The following is a 16,663-nucleotide window of genomic DNA, read 5'->3' on the forward strand; positions in this document are numbered from 1 at the left end:
CTCTAATAAAATGTAGCTCCACAAAGTTGCACAAGCCAGGGTCCTGTCATTGCAAGTTGCCTGCCTTCCTGTATACAGAAGAGATGGAGAAAGGGGGGGGGCACAAAGATATTCCCAGGTGATTGTATATACCTAAATGTCTGCAGGGGAAGTGAAGTGGCAAGTGACATTGTACTAGATGACATCAGGAGATGTGTGAAGTGTTAGATATCTTGCCCGGTTACCTACCCAGTTACAGGGTAAAAGTCAAAAGTTCAGATTTGTTTATTGCATGTTGATTGGTTGGCTGCTTTTGATGCTAAAAATGTATCTTTGTAAAGCTGCTCTGTTGCTGGGGCTAAATTGTATAAATACTGAGAACTGTCATTGTATAGTGCTCTCAATACACAATTGCTTTTTGACTGAATTGAACTTCCTTGTCCTGCTAGAGAAATAAAACTTGCTTTGATTCAACCTATTTTTGAGAGTTATTACATTGGCGATGAGGACACCGACCCTCCGTGTGCTATCATGGCTACTCCGTCAGTAGTCCAGCCACCTGAATTCTTCGACCCAGAAAGAATGACCTGGACAGCCTACATGGCGAAGTTTGAAATTTTTTGGGAAGCCGCCGGCATGAAAGACACCGACAGCGGCCACAAGCATGCCCTTTTCCTTAATTACTGTGGCACACAGATTTTTGAGCTGGTGGAAACCCTCACTGACCCTGAACCGGCGAACTCAGTTTCCTGGGACACTCTTTCGTCCAAGCTAGCCGCTCACTTCAAACCTACGAAGCCAGCTAGAGTTTTTCACCATCAATTCTCCCGGATGGCACAAGCCGAGAGTTATTACATGAAGATTGTCCCAAAGGTGGGTTTTTCCCCCCCCAAGAGATAATTGGACTTTCTGTTTTTTTCTTTGAAGACCTTTGGCTTCTCATCCAAGAAGCTTCTTCAGTTCTGACTGAATGGTGGGAAATAGAAGGATTTGTACTCCTTGCAGATAGCTAGTCATTTGCATTCTTTTAGCAAGTTGCTGAGGCCACCTAGAGGTTTATCTGTATCATCAGGCTCACATGAGTGGTGCAAATGGGTGTGGAGTCCTTCTGAAAGGACTGTATTGTAGACTGGGGATAGGTGATGTCATATTGTAGGTGCGGCCATGTGGCGCAGGAGGAAATGAACCGCCAGCGAGATTAGTTAGAACCTACCCCTGCCATAGACATTAGGGTAAGTGTGAGTATGTCAAGCTGTACAATGCACCCTCCTTCCAGGAGATATCTTAATTTTTACTACCAGTTCTGTGGGCATGGCTTGGTGGATGTGGCTTGGTGTGTGTTTTAGGGGAAGGATCAGTGGTTAAATCTACTTGCTTTCCCTACCAGTTCAGAAGTGCGCATTGTGGACATGTGCCATTATAATCCACACTTTTTTACCCTCTGTGTATATGTAGAAGGCTTTGTGCATGTGCAGAGAGTTTAAAAGGGGGGGCAATGTCTGGGCAGGTGGGCAGAGCCTTACACTGCCGCTGCTACAAATTCTCTGAATTACCAGCGGCCACTGTTACTGCTAAGCCCAAACTGAGCCAAACCAGTAGCATTTCACCCTTGGGAAGGATACTGTAAAATCTCTATGCTCTCCCCACCCCAGGGGAAAGATACTGTAAAATCTCCATGCCCTCCCCACTCCAGGGTAAGGATACTGTAAAATCTCCATTTCCACACCATTCCAGGAAGAGGATACGGAAAAATCCCCGTTTCTTCCCGATCATCTGGGACTTGGGAGGCAGATAATAGATGTGGGTGAGGCCAGCCACAGGTGGTATTTACAAGTTCTCTGAACTAGTCAAAATTTCTGCTACTGGTTCTCCAGAACTGATCAGAACCTGCTGAATCCCACCTCTGATGGAGAAAGTAGGGAGGAGCAGCTCTGAGGCAGTGTTGCATAATCTTGACATCTTAAAGATATGTGGACTTCAACTCCCAGAATTCTCCAGTTCAGGAAGCACTCAAACTCATTAAAAGTGTTTTGCATGAAATGAAATGAACCAGCTAGATGACAGAGATGGTTGCATGGATTCTGAACCGACATCTGTGATGTAGGATATGACGCGATATGGAAATCCAGCTTTGCAGAAGGCTCTTAACTTGGGGAATAAATTAACCCCCCCCCCTTTTTTTTTTGCTTGCATAATGCTTTGAGTTACAAAAGCAGGGAAGAATTTCTTATCAAGCTTAAGCTGTATAAAAAGTAACAAAGATTAAATTTAAGCAAGCTTATTGTGTTGTGCATAGGCAGCCACTCAGTCCTTAATTGACCTGGTATGTATACAATGTGAATTCAGTCAAATAAAGGTAGCTCTCAATTTACAATGATTATTCTATTCTTCCTATCCTATCCTATTCCTTAATTGACCTGGTAAGTATACAATGTGAATTCAGTTAAATAAAGGTAGGTCTCAGCTTACAATGATTATTCAATTTTATTCATCTGAAAGAATAAACTAACTACAGCAGCAATGAGTCTTGTGAAGTCTTGAAAGATTAATAGCTTTATTGTGGCCTGAGACATGGCAAACAATAGCTTACTTCAGTGCCGGAGGTGTAATCCTGGCATGGGATGAATAATAAGCTTTGAGGTCAGAGGGAAATGAAATGCAGGAGAGGTTTCATATGATAATTAAATAATATGAAACAATTTCAAAACAATTGTTGACAGGCATTCTTGCATCATCATCATCATTTATTAGACTTGTATATACAACATACAATACCAAACAAAACAATATATGTACAAATCTAATAATTAAAACTATGACTAAAATCCGATTCATCTTAAAACACAATCAATATTCCACAATTATATCCATACATAACATTTAATAGTCAGAAGGGGAGGCATGTACTAACTGCCCCATGCCTGCGACATAAATGGGTCTTAAGGATCTTGTGAAAGGCGAGGAGGGTGGGGGCAGTTTGACCTGATCAGCCGCTGGGATATATACGGCAGAAGGCGGTCCCATAAGTAATCTGGTCCAATGCCAGGTAGGGCTTTATAGGTCATTACCAACACTTTGAATTGTGTCCGGAAACCAATCGGCAACCAATGCAGGCTGTAGAGTGTTGACGGAACATGGGTATATCTGGGAAGGCCCATGACTGCTCGCGCGGCCTCATTCTGCACGATTTGTAGTTTCCAAACACTCTTCAGAGCTAGCCCCATTAATGAACTAATGAATAGCATAACATCGGGAGAATCTTGTAACCTGCTGTTAAACCTGCCAAGCAACAGTAGTCCTTAACAATTGTAACCGTTCAAAGTTACAGAGTCATTGAAAAAAAAGTTACTTATGACCATCTTTAATACTTATACCTGTTACAACAACTCCATAGTTGATGATAAAAATTAGGACACACCACAACTGGTTCCTATTTATGATAGTCGCAATATTCTAGGTCCTGTGGTCATCTTTTAGTCAGTGGGGACGCTAGATTGACTTAACAACCATGTGACCAACTTAATAATTTCAGTGATTTGTTTAACAATTATGGCAAGAAAGGCTGTAAAAGGGGGCCAAACTGCCTTAACAACCATCTTGCCTAGAAACAGAAATTTTGGATTCAATTGTGGTGGTAAAACAAGACTACCCATGTTCCAGAGAAGAAATTTGTGACAATTGCTGGCTGGAGGACTTTGAGAGTTGAAGACCACACATCTTTTAAGAGAAACCCTCCTATTCCACCAGCTTTCATAGTACTAGACAACAGAGTATCAACACTCGAGACCTTCAAGTTTCTAGATTCTATCATGTCTCAAGAGTTAAAATGGACACCTAACGTCAAAAACGTCATGCAAAAAAGCACAACAAAGAACATACTTCCTGCGCCAACAAAGAAAGCTCAAACTTCCCAAAGAGCTGGTGATTCAGTTCTACAGAGGAATCATTGAGTCTGTCATCTGCACCTCTATAACTGTCTGGTTTGGCTTTGCAACCAAACAAGACAGATACAAATTTCATTGGATAATTAGAACTGAAGACAAAACAGTTATTGCCACTGCCTTCCACCGAGGACGAGTCAAAAAAGACAGGTGTAAAAATATCTCCAGATCCCTTGCATCCTGGACATAAACTGTTTCAACTTCTACCCTCAAGATGGTGCTATAGGGTAGTGATGGTTAACTCTTTCCAGATCGAGGGCCCAAAGTGTGCATGCGCATGTGTGAATGTGTATACACCCAAACTCTCAAAATGCAATGTGGGTATGGTCCCTCTGCTTGCACACTACCCCCCGCTCCCCCTGCACACCACCCTTGACAAATATGCGCCCACACACCCTGCACACATCCATGCATGCACATACCTCCATATACACCCAGCCCCCATGCTGTGCCATCTCACACATGCATGAATGCCCCCCCCGCAAGTAACTCACCCCACCCCCTGCATGTGTATGTGCCCCTTCATATGCCCGCCCCCCCACATGTGTAGCAGAAAGCCAAAAACCAGCTGACCAGCAGGAGGTATGCGCACATGAATGTGGAATGAACTGGGGTGATGGCTCATGCTCCTACACTGTGTGCCCTCTCTGGCATGTGTTCGCCAACATGGCTATAGGGCAGTGATGGTGAACCTATGGCATGGGTGCCAGAGGTTGCATGTGGAGCCATATCTGCTGGCACGCGAGCTGTTGCCCTGGCTCAACTCCAACATGCATGTGTGTGCCGGCCAGCTGATTTTTGGCTTATAAAGAGGCTCTGGGAGGTCATTTTTGCTTTCCCAAGACCCTCTGGGAAGGTGGGTAGGGTGTTTTTACCTCCCCCGGCTCCTGGGAAGCCTTTGAAGCCTGGGGAAGGCAAAAATTAAGCCAACTGGGCCCAACAGAAGTTGGGAAACAGGTCTTTTTCAATCTCCAGAGGGCTTCCAGGGGGGGCGAGGGAAGCTGTTTTTGCCCTCCCCAGGCATTGAATTACGGGTGTGTGCACTCATACATGTGCAATAGTGCACACTCATGCTCTTTCGGCACCCAAGGAAAAAAAGGTTCACCATCCCTGCTATAGGGCATTGAATGCCAGGACAACTACCATTTCTTCCCCCATGCCATCACTCTGCTAAACAACTAATTCCCACAACACTCTCAAACTATCTAGTAAAATTGTATTAGTATTCTTCCTCTCATCTTTCCTAATACCTATTTTGTTATCTACTGATTATAACTTTGTTGCTTGTATCTTACGATTTATATTGTTTGATTTAGTATCCTAGTATGATTTATTTAGTATCCTATGACTATCACTAAGTGTTGTATATTATGATTTATTATGAATGTATTTTATGATGATCAGTATTTATCATTTGTTGATTATATGAACACTGAAAGCTTATGCATCAGAGACAAATTTCTTGTGTCCAATCACACTTGGCCAATAAAGAATTGTGTTCTGTTCTGTTCTAGTCTAGTCTAGTCTAGTCTAGCCTCGTCAACTCTACTCTACTCTACTTTATTCTACTCCACTCCACTCTACTCTACTAAAGCTGCCAAGATTGAGAAATAATGTTCAAGGATACAGAGCATTTGGAACCAAATGATGAACTGTGCATTTGAGTATTGTTGTGATAGAGGTCATGTAGAGGATGTGTGCAGCAAATTACCTACCTCAAATGTCTGCATGTCTCAAATATGTACATGATCTCACCCAGTTCACATTGCCAGGATGATGTAGGGCACTATCCCTGGCTGGTACATGATCTCACCTAGTTCTTAAGGATTGGTCAGGAGAATTCACCAATAAAATGCTATTGCTCTTTTTTATCTTTTTCTGTTTGGAAAACTGTATAAAAACAATAACACTGCAAAGGCAGTCAGACATCTTGGCATCCTGCTATGACTGGTCTCTAACTACACCAGAATATTGCAATGTCATATCCATTCTTTTGTGCTTGTGCCAGAACATTGCACACGAGGGGCATTACATCATGAATTAGTTTAATTTAATTTAACTTAACTTATTTGACTTCTATGCCACCCAATCCCGTAGGACTCAGGGCGGCTTACAAAAATAAAAAAACAATACAATAATAAAAAAAGAAGTCAAACCTCAATAATAAATAAAAACCCATAATCCTAACAACCCCTTAAAACCCCCACATCAGTCTAACTATGTACATACTAGACAAACATTATTCGGGCATGTCGGATGTTAAACTTCACAGCCTCCAGCCCTGTCCAGAAAGCCAGTTTTTAACAGCTTTTTGAAAAGCCAGTAGAGTGCAAACAGCAAAAACATCAGGGGTGGTGGTGGGGAGAGAGTTGGTTCCATAGAGCCAGAGTGGCAACGGAAAAGGCCCTCCCTCGTGGTCTTGCCAACCTACCTTGTTTAGTCGATGGGACCTGGAGGAGACCAATTCTGTGTGAACTAATAGGCCTTTGGGAGGTCTGGGAGGTAGGAAGGAATTAAAATATTTCATCATTTTATCCTGCTTTTTTTCTCCACCCCAAGTTTGGGCACTCTTTTTTCATCATTCACAGTGGTAAATCCACAGTAACTGAATTTAAACACGCCTGGGATAAACATATATCCATCCTAAGATAAAATACAGGAAATAGTATGAAGACCATGAGGTCTTTTTCTGCCCTCAATCTTCTATGTTTCTACGTTTCTCTCATTCACTGACTTGCAACTGATCTCTTGGAAAATGAGTGTGCATGTGCCTTGTAACTTTAAAGATAAACACATTCCTTCATCTCTCAGGCATAGATAGGAATGTAAAACCAGAACTGGTTGAGAAAGCACAGTTAGTTCAAACGGAAATGAAATGCAAGATGCATGGCCAACTTTTAGCTAATTAATTGATCATAAATTATGTTAGGTGTGGAAACAGCTGGGTGTTATTTAGGCACGTTTGCTAGGTTTGGTTTTATGAAGACATGTAACATATGTAATGCTATGTGAGAATGACCTGGGGAGACAGGGGGGAGAAATTCAGACCGGAAAATCAGGGTGTAAAAAAGATATCTTGACCCAGAGAAGAAAGAAGGGCATGGGAACTGCTTCAGAAGGATACTCCAATTTTTTTCAGAGAGTAAAAGCAATGGAGGAGAAAAATACTTACAGTCTTATCTGATTCTGTTAATATAACCTTTGGTCACTGAGAAACACTGCCCTAGACAGTAGTGGGGATATTCATAATCTCATAAGTGGAATCTTTGCAGATGGGAATGGCTGCAAGGGGTCCAAAAAACCCAGGTGCCCCAACATGCAATCAAGGTCCCACACATAGCACACAGAAAAAGGGATGTGGCTTTAATCATGTGGCGTGGAAATGGAAAGATTTATCAGTGAACAGAAGGACAATCACAGACCAGAACTTTGCAAAATTGACCAAGAAATCTGATCAATACAACTAGTAACAGTCCTCAAATTACAATAGCAGATTGGCTCATGACAGATTTAGGGCCATTTCACTGATGGCTTACACTTAAGTGGTTGTGTCTACAGACTCCTAGATTCTTCTCACAATTACAGCAATTGGACCAGGTACCACCTATTCTATACCCGTGCATTGGTTTTTTCTTGCCTAAATATTCACTTCTAGGAGTCTTCAATGTTTCCTAGGCCCATTTTTGCTTCCCGAGAAGCTTCAGGGAGGCCTCTGAGGCCTGTTTTTGCTTCCCAGGGGGCTTCAGGGAGGCTTCCTAGGCCCAAAATGGGGTATGGCCCATTTTTGCTCCCAGGGGGATTGCAGGAGGCTCTCTATCACACCTCCTGACCATGCCCGCCATGACTTCACCCACCAAGCCATGCCCATAAAACTGGAACTAAAACTTTTGGATCCCATCACTGATCAAGATTCTACTGGACCTTGAACCTATAGGAGGGTTAGCTATTCCTGCTAGCTAAATGTCATCTGCAAATTTAATAGATTGCCCTCCTATCCCTTTATCTAAATTGTTTACAAAGATATAGAAAAGTACTGGAAATAATGGATTCTACTCTTAGAAACAGTGTGATTTTCAGCTGAAAAAGCTTACAGTTTTGCATTGTTTACATGGAAGTTATCAAGACAATTAAATCCTTGTTTGACTCAAGCATCTGGTATTCAGAGCAGATAAACTCTGGGCCCTCGTGGTTACTTGGGAAGTTGATCATTATAAGTTATGAGCACGCAAGATATTCTAGGCAGGCTGATGTCAGATTGCTGCAAGACCTCCCTGTTGTGGCCAAATTTAGAGGGCAGGGATGGTGCCAGCCAAACATGAGGTGAGTCCCTGTACGACCTACAGAAGCATATTGGTTACCAAACACTATTTAGGCAATTATGCTTTAGAGCATAATTAGAGTGTTTCTGGGAATTGAAGTCCAAATATCTTCAAGTTGCCAAGGTTGGGAAACACTGCTTTAGAGCAGTGTTTCTCCACCTTTGCAAGCTTAAGTGTGTGGACCTCAACTCCCAGAAATCCCTAACTAGCATGACTAGCTGAGGAATTCTAGGAATTGGAAGTCCACACATCTTGAACTTGCCAAAGTTGAGAAACACTGCCCTAGAAAAATCAAGATTAAATTGAACTCTACCCATCCACTTATCCTACTAATCTCCTGCCTTAAGAATCCAGGACAAGCACGGTTCCTGCCCAAGCTGGAGTTGAATCTTGAGTGAGCCTAACCTCACCTCAGTGCTCCTGTACCCTGTTTTTACGCCTGCTCCCTCTGCAAAGCACAGCAAACCAAAGATAGATCCGAGAAAGTCAAAGAAGGACATGCAGAGTGGAAAACCAGGAGATCAGGATTCTCCCAGCTCTGCCGGGATTGTGAGGCCCGGAGCCAAGGATATAAATGAACCTGGGGGAATGCCAGCTTCTTTACACATTGCTCAGGGCAGTCTCAGAAGGAAAGGGGGCAAAGGTACTGCAGCAGGATCAGTCTACTGAGGTCAACACAGGAATAGAAAGGGAACTTTGCTTTTTTTTGTTTTTTTATTAGTTTGCCAAACATGTACAAGATAGCTCTTAGAAGTATGAACATGGACATGTATGAAGAAAATGAATACAAGTAAATGGGGACAGTAGGATAGGAATGGTAGGCATGCTGGTGGGCTTATGCACCCCCCTTTATGGACCTCTTAGGAATCTGGTGAGATCCATGGTAGAACTGTTTGTTTATTTGGAAGTATAGTATGTCTCAGGCTATCCAAGAGGCTATCAAATAATTGCACAGTATTCTGGAGATTACCTAGGGTTTTTTTTTCAAAATTCTCTTTTTCTTTCTTTCTCTTTCTTTTTTCTTTCTTTCTTTCTTTCTTTCTTTCTTTCTTTCTTTCTTTCTTTCCTCCCTGCATGATAGCAGGCAGAAATTTTACTGCTGGCCTTCAGCCAGCAACACGACTAATGTTCAATGCAGTGACAGTCTTGCAAAGAGACAAATGCTGGGTAGCTCTGGTCCTCACCCAGCAAGCAAAACCAGTCCTACCTGATTTTAGTATCCAAAGTCCAACCATCCCACCCTTTTTCTAAATATGGCTAGGCCAGTATTTGCCCTTGGAGCTGTTTGCAAAGCCTGTGTCTCCTGCTACCAAACTCGAAGCACCTACTAGAACTGGACTTTCTTTTCTTTTTTCCTTTTGAAGATGTTTCACTTCTCATCCAAAAAGTTACTTCAAGCTCTGAGAATCTCCATAGACATCCACTAGATGACAGCAAAGTGAAAACAAGGAAATAACCCCCACTAATGTGGTTGCCTCTTTTGGTCAGTTGGAGTTTTGCAGCTGATATAATCCACTAGAACATGCTAGACGCACCCTGAACAAGCCAAAGCCTCTGAGCATGAGTAGCTCCATCACTGGTTCACTTCTTTCTTAAAAATAATTAGAGTTTTGGTGGCGCAGTGGTTGCAATGCAGTACTGCAAGCTACTTCTGCTGACTGCCAGCTGACTGCAACTTGACAGTTCGAATGTCATCAGCTCAAGATTGACTCAGTTGAAGTGACCAAGGGATTGAGATAAAATGTATGGTTTAAATAAAAAACTAACAGATCAGATATTAACTGGGACACATGAAAAAATAAATATATATATAGCTATTTGTTAAGTATTAAGATGGAAGAGGAACAAGTAAAAGAGACAATGATTTTATGGGCTAAAAACTTTGGCTATTCAATTGAATTTGATCAATGGCAGAAATTATGGAATAGAAATTATAAATTAACAATGACTACTGTATACAAAGAAAGTCTTTATAAAATGTTTCATAGATGGCATTTTCTATCCTCAAGGTTAGCAAAGATGTTTAATATAAATCTTGCAAAATGTTGGAAATGTCACCAGATACCTGGTTCATACTACCATATGTGGTGGATGTGTCAAAAAACAAAAAAAATATTGGACAAAAATACATACATGGCTTGAAAAAAATCATAAAACAACATATAGTCCTTGGAGAGGAATGGCATATAAATCTAATAAATAATAAATAATATAGGGAAAATCAGTATATTTGATTTTACATGTATTGACTGCAGCAAGAATAGTATTTGCATAATGATGGGAAATGGAAGAGATCCCAACAGAGAAAGTTGTGATTAGAAAACTATTAGAATGTGCAGAAATGGATAAGCTGATACTTACAATTAAGGAAAAGAAACAAACTGCATATTTTTTGACTCGGGACTTATTTTATCAATTACTCACTGACAAAAACAGGAGCTAGAAAGAGGGAAATATATGAAAGGATCAGTGATATAAGACTGATATGTTGACTTGGTTAAACAAATAGTATGATTATTAATGTTAATAATATTAATATAATTGATATTAATGCAATGGTTATTGTTGTAAACACTTTGATTATTATTTCCTAAAAGGATTTGTACCCTGGCAACACACTGTTCAATTGAAATTGGAATTTTTGTATGTTATAAAATAAAATAAAAACTTATTACAAAGAAAAGGTTGACTCAGCCTTCCATCCTTCTGAAGTTGGTAAAATGAGGACCAAGATTGTTGGGGCCATAGGCTGACTCTGTAAACCGCTTGGAGAGTGCCACTGCTATTATTGCTATAATTACAATTAGGCATGAGTTTCTGTAAATTGCATTTCAGATTGTTGTGGGTTCATTTTTTTAAAAAATAGAAGGCCTATTTGTATTCAGACAGAAAGAAACACACCTTGTGGGTGCTGAACAGCCCTGCACAGTTCTGCTTAGCAAAGATACAGTTTGCAAAGAACCTTCTGGCCACTGCAGATTATTTCACATCCTGATAAAAGGAGACATTGATTTCTTATTAGGTATCTGCAAAGCAGCGACTGCAGTCCATCCCTTCACCCTGCTGCGTTCACGTAAAAGCAAGGAATGACAGCAAAGAATTTTGGACAAAGAATTCCAGCTTGTTGATGGAATAAATCTTCTTACAAAAACTCACCTCTCCATAGCAAACCAACTCAGAACTGGTCAAATCTTGGAGAAGGGGGAAAATATCCCACATACTCAGCCTCATTTTTCCAATGTACAAAGCTGCTAGGACTGAAGCAGGTATGGGTTCTAATTTACCCTGCCGTTCATTCGCTTCCTTTTGTGCCATGTAGCTGTGCCACATGGACACATGCACATAATGCTGAATATTTGCAAAATAATAATAATTTAAAAAGCTAAAAACAAGATGTGGCATATGCATAGTGCTGGAAACTCAGAAGAAAAAAATTCAGCAAAAATTTCCAAAAAAATTATATATATACATACAAAAGAATAATCATGGAAGCCATAGAAATAGAAAAACAACCCCCTCAATATGATGACATCCAGCCCTAGCCAAAAACATATCACATTCACAACTCCACCATGTCAATCATCTAATTAATGGTTCTTTGGAAAATATTGTAAGTTGACCCCTATTTTTGCCTACTGTGTATTACTATTAATCTTCTCATTGTTCCTATCACCTGCCTCCTCCAATCAAAACATTACAGCACAGCCATCTGATCTACTTGCAACATTTGAACCAGAACTCCACCCCTACCACTATTTATAAAGAAAAAACAACAGTTACAAACAAACCATACTCAAAGCAGCACGAAGCCAATAACTTATATGCCACCCCGAGTTTTCGGAGAAGGGTGGCATACAAATCTAATAAATAATAATAATAATAATAATAATAACTTCAGTCTGAAGATGGTGAATATGATTTTGCCAAAATGTTGCAAAGACACTCAAAAGATTACACCGGGAAAAAACCAAACTCACAACAATCTACATAAAAATTCTAAAGAAAAGATGGTGGAGTCCATGGACCAGTACTGACAGAACGGGCTCTGTGACATCATCAGTGATTGGCTACCAGTTCAATAGAACTGGTGTGAACTGGGAGGAACCCACCACTGGATTGAAGTGCTGAAATCTAACAGTGCAATCCTCTTGTCACCAACAAACATTTTTCTACAAAATAAGGGGGATGATTTTTCAATTGGATTGTTCCTTAGGATACAAGTAGTTCTCAGTTTACATCCAGAGTTTCCCTTGCTAAGCAAAGTAGTTGTTAAATAAGTTGTGCTCAATTATACTAAATTTTTTGCCGTGGTTGTTAAGCGAATCACTGTAGTTCTTCCAACTTCCCCCGTTGACTTTGCCTGTATTCTGTAAACATCATAAATATAGGCTGGTTTCCAATTGGCTGAATTTCGATCATGTGACCACAGGGGTGCTGCAATGTCATAAAGTGCAATGAACAATCTTTAAGTCACTTTTTTCAATGCCATTATAACTTTAAATAGTCTTTAAATGATCATTTGTCTTATACTTTTTTGAACCTTGAAATAAACTATTGGCCTTGTTGCCATGCAAGGGTTTATTATCAGGGGATGTCTTATTTTGGGGAAAACAGGGTAAATATAAAGAGTCCTTGACTTATTCATTTAGTGACCTTTCAAAGTTACAACAACATTATGACAATTTTTCACACTTACAACCAGTAAGTGTGGTTGTAAGGGAGGACGCAATGGGGGTAGTAAGTTTATGCACTATTTATTGAATACTTAATAGTTTTTATTGTCCTTCCTTCTCTAGTACCTTAGTATGATCCTTAATCACTTTTAAAATAGGAAATAATTAAATAGTATGTTTTTACCCATAAATGCTTTAATCATTTTAATCATTATCTAGAACTGAAACTGTATAGTAATTAAAGAAAAATGAGCTACTTGTCTAATATGTTATCTTACTGAACCTTGTGAGTTCAGTACAAAACCTTAAATGTTACTGTGCTCCTCAACAAATATTGCTGTCTATCATTTGTCCTTTTTACGGCTATTCAAATAATGTGACTCAATCAACTGAAAAAGAGTCCAGGCACCTATTTGAAACCTTATCTTGGTCAGTAAGCCCACCAAGTCACATGACCTTTAAGCCATCCCCAGTCACATGATTGTCAAGCCACTCCCACCTGGTCATTTGGCCAGCAAACCACTCCTACCCAGTCATGTGACCGTCAAGCTGCACTTACAAAATAAGCCACAGCCATAGCATGGCAGTAAAAGTTTTGGCAGTCCTTCACTGCTTAAAACTATTGCAAATCCCCATGGTCACCTCATCAAAATTAAGACGCTTGACAACTGACTCATATTTATGATGGCTGCAATGTCCCCGGGTCATTTGATCCACTTTTTGTGACCTTCTGACAAGCAAAATCTAAAGGGAAGCCAGATTCACTTAACAACCTTATTGCTAATTAAACAACTGTGGTGATTCACTTAACAACAATGCTTCAAGAAAGCTCATACAATGAACAAAGCTTGCTGTACAAATGTCTTGCTTAGTGCCAGAAACTTTGGGCTCAGTTGAGGTCGTAAATCGCAGACTACCTGTAAACTTAGCAGATACCTACAGAAATAGTAAAGCAGCTTCACCATTTGGGATTTTCATTAAAAATGCCACTAGTATGTAGGCACATAAATAAAAACCAGATTAGCTGTTAACTATAAATAGTGGTTGGATTGACATGTGTTCTTTTGGACGCTCAACCCTTGGGTTTGTTCTAAACTGCAAATAGAATTGTTAAAATATGCAGAACGTTCTTCCTCTTAGCAAACATTTTTCCGTTCCATTCTTAGAATGGAATCTCTTAAAAAATAGCCCCCTTTCCTGCATTTACAACAACAAATTCTTCTGAGTTCACAGCCATTAATCTGGTGGTTTGTAGATTATTTAATGTTGTGCCAGAACAGACACTTACGAGCTGCAGGGCTGACCGCAAATTCTTATACCATCATTGTTATTGCTCTTAGCATTATAATTAACATAGCTCTTTGTTAACGTGTGCTGTGAACTCTGCTTGCAACCAAGCCTTTTAATTATGGCAAAGTTGGTATGTCAGCCAGTTCAAAAGTGCATTATGGTGTCTTGTTAAATGAGCAAGTATAAAAAGATGATTATAGAGGAACAGAATAACATGGTTGGAAGGGACCTTTGAGGTCTTCTAGTCCATCCCACTGCCCAAGCAGGAAATCCTATACCAGCGGCCTTGAATCTTTTGGACACAAGGGACCCATTCAATGGAGAGAGGGTTTTTTAAGTGGACAGCAGGAGCGGTGTTTTTGAGTGCTGCTGGAATCCCGTGGATGGGACATTGCTTGTTTGCGTGACCCAATTGCTGGCACATCTCAGTCTGATGCCAGATCATAGAGCAGGGATTGGGGATCCCTGTCCTATACCATTTCAGGAAAGTGGTTGTCCAATCTTTTCATTAAAAACCTCCAGTGTTGGAGCACCCACAATTTCTGAAAGCAGGGTGTTCCACTGATTAATTATTCCATCAGGCAATTTCTCCCTAGTTCTAGGTTGCTTCTTTCCTTGATTAGTTTCTCTTTTTAAAAAAAAAATAAAGTATCTTTATTGTTTTCCAGAAATAAAAAAGAAGAAAAGAAAAAAGAAAAAAAATATATTAAAAGATTGTTCTGTCTGGGTTTCCCCAGACGTCAACACCAACTAAAAAGAGTATCCAGACACGCTGGTAAAAAGCAAAGTCATTTTATATCTTTGAAAACAAACACAGATAACAAAAACTGTTCTTACAAACTGGAATGCTATGAAGCTTCACAGAAGAGTCACGACGGCCAGACAATACAACAGGCTTCTTGCTGGCACACACACCACTGTAGATAATAAAACCCACGCCTCCCCCAAGTTTTCAGCCTTCGAGGCCACAAGCCAGAATCAGAGACGGCAAGGATCGAAGCAAGGTCACAGGACTCCCAAAAGATAACTCTCCACAATACAGGAAGGGCGGGCCTGCCTTTTCAACCTTTTTGAGGAGAACCACACCCAAACCCAGCTGTTGCCTATTAGGGATGGAAATACCTGGCTAATTGTCCCCTTCGTTGTGCTGCCCTTCTCTGCCTCATATCTATGATGGCTTGTGCGTTCTCATCTAAGGACTCCAGGCTACTCGCTGGGGAGAGCTCCCCCCCGGGGGTCTCAGGCTGTTCTCCCTCCTCCTCATCCTGACATTCCTCTTCCCCATCTGCCTGGTCCTCCTCCTCCTCCTGTTCCTCGTCCTCCCCCTCTGAGCATGGAGCCGGCAGAGTTCCAGCCGTTCCCTGAGGAGCCTCAGGCTGAATCACAACAAAGAATAAGGAGTAAAAGCAATATTTCTCACATGTTTTGTTCTGGTTTAACAGATCTTAATCCATTTCTATTACCTTTCTGATACATTTCTTTATATTTTTTATATTTACATATAATTATCATAAGTAAATCTTACTAATTAATATAGAAAGAAATACATTGAGAAGAAAAAGAGTAATAAAAGTCATACTTCCTAAGGTAATTATTATCCTTCTTTTGTATACTAATACTTTGTATTGTTACATTTTCAATCTTTGTTTCGAATCCATTCATGCCATTTTTCCCAAATTTGTTTAGATTTTTTACTTTCAATCCCCTTAATTGAATTTGTCATTTCATCCATCTCAATACATTTATATATTTTATCAATAATTAAGCTCTCTGATGGAGTTTGTTCATTTTTCCATGTTTGTGCCAATGAGATTCTGACTGCAGTACTTATATGTGTTATGAGGAAGAGCGTTTGTTTGGTATAAGATCTTTTCCAAATTCCTAAGCGTAAACCTTCTGGTGTATATTCTATCTTCTCTTTTATAATTTCGGTGAGCCAATTATGAGTTGTTGTCCATATTCTTTGAATTTTGGGGCAGGACCACCACATATGATTAGTTTCATCCATTGTTTCTTGCCCTTCCCTCTGGTTCTTTGGAAAATATTGTAAGTTAACCCCTATTTTTGCCTACTGTGTATTACTATTAATCTTCTCATTGTTCCTATCACCCGCCTCCTCCAACTTATGACTGTAACTTGTTGCTTGTATATTTATGATTTATAATGATTGTTTCCTAGTATGATTTGATTGCTTATCTGTACCCTATGACTATCATTAGGTAATGTACCTCATGATTCTTGATGAATGTACCTTTCCAGTTATGTACACAGAGAGAATATGCACCAAAGACAAATTCCTTGTGTGTCCAATCACTCGTGGCCAATAAAGAATTCTCCCTTCTCTCTCTCAAATATTGAAACAAGCTATCATGCATCCTCTAGTGCTTCTTTTCAAACTAGAATACCCAGTTCCTGCAACTGTTCTTCATATAAGTTAAGGAGTTATCAAGGAAATGTACAG

Source organism: Erythrolamprus reginae, chromosome Z (assembly GCF_031021105.1).
Source record: "Erythrolamprus reginae isolate rEryReg1 chromosome Z, rEryReg1.hap1, whole genome shotgun sequence".
Lineage (NCBI taxonomy): Eukaryota > Metazoa > Chordata > Lepidosauria > Squamata > Dipsadidae > Erythrolamprus > Erythrolamprus reginae.